The following is a 1,505-nucleotide window of genomic DNA, read 5'->3' as shown; positions in this document are numbered from 1 at the left end:
ATTGTGCAAAAGTTCCGATCGGAAAGTACCGAACCAAAACCAATCGGAGAGGTGGCAACAATGAACTGAAGTTGACTTACTAATCGAATAGATAATAAACTCAACAACCGAAAATAAAACATACTGAATTGAAAAACGAATGAATATCCAAAATATTTGAAAAAGTGGGATAACCAAAAATATCCAATTTACTGAATTGAAAAACCCAATAATATTTAAAACAATGAGAACTGAAAGTATCCAAAATTATTTGAAAACATGCAAAATTTCAGAATACCCAAAAATACTCGAAAATATCAAATAATAATAACTAAAATATTCCAACATATTCGGATTTTTTCTGTTATAACCGAAACCGAAATATACATCAAAATATATTTTTTTGATCTAGATTAGTATTCCATTCAAGATTCAAAACCGAAAGAATCCAACCAATTAATTCTAAGAAATTGAATGGATATTAATTACATTCAAGATCCGAAAAATCAAAAAACCAAAAGTATTAAACAGATAAATAATCGAAGATCCAAATGTCCAATGCTATAATGAACCAACTTGAAATCTTCATTAATTTTTTTTTTTGTATATAACACTTACCGTATTTAGCTATGTTTAACAGTGTTACTATTTTGCAAAACCTAGCATTTACCAACTAACCTATTCAGTTAAAAGAAATAAATAATGGTTTTCTTTCATATAAATGAAGGGTCCACCAAATAATAGAAGAGTGTCCGCAGGTTTCTATTTTTGGATATGTTCTGAAATTATAAAAGAATGAATATTTTCTCTCTTTCTATTCATAGTCCATGTATTCAACATAATAAAGAACGTCACAATTTTCGAAAAACATTCTTGTTTTTTGGTTGTGAAAGTGAATTCTACTATTTTATATGTCTCCTTCTTCGCATGGGTAACCAAGAAACAAATAAAACAAAATTCGTAGCATCACCAAAACCAAGAATGACATTAATATTCACATGAGCTATAACCATATATTTTCCTTTTCATATATAAAAAAAATCATTTCGTTTCTTCCGTAATTAAAGAAGTCTCCTCTCAAATCTAATAATCATAACTAGTTTGCCCTAAAAGGACAAAAAAACAAAACTGAAAAGAACGAATAGCTAATGTATGTGTGTAAGAGAGAGAGAGAAGGATGAAGGAGACGGAGAGAGAGAGAGAGAAAGGAGGAAGGAGGAAAGAGACGGAGAGAGAGAGAGAGGAGGAAGGAGACGGACAGAGAGAGAAGGAGGAAGGAGACGGAGAGATTTTTAGTGGGAAGTTCATAGATCTCTAAGATCTGAGGTGGGTTTAGCGAGTCATATCTCTGAGACCATGTCCTTTTTTTTTTGTGAGTCAGAACATTTTCGTTTCAATTTTTTTTATATAAAGAGCGTAATCTTCGCAATTTGATGTAGAAACAAGATCCGATTTTACCAAGATCCGATTTTAGGGTTTGCAAAATATATATATATATATATATATATATATATATATATATATAT

The 1,505-nt window shown here is 30.1% G+C and overlaps 1 long non-coding RNA gene across 1 annotated transcript in view; it reads left to right on the top strand.

The window, feature by feature from the left end:
* Window positions 1,218–1,505, top strand: part of LOC104790150 — a 929-nt gene continuing 641 nt past the window's right edge. The window contains exon 1 of the long non-coding RNA XR_768630.1: window positions 1,218–1,305. This is a non-coding gene — a long non-coding RNA (uncharacterized LOC104790150). The remainder of the gene's footprint in view (window positions 1,306–1,505) is intronic.

Source organism: Camelina sativa, chromosome 6, assembly GCF_000633955.1.
Source record: "Camelina sativa cultivar DH55 chromosome 6, Cs, whole genome shotgun sequence".
NCBI classification, from domain to species: Eukaryota; Viridiplantae; Streptophyta; class Magnoliopsida; order Brassicales; family Brassicaceae; genus Camelina; species Camelina sativa.
Note: the sequence above shows the minus strand (reverse complement) of the source record. Positions and strands in the feature narration are given on the sequence as shown.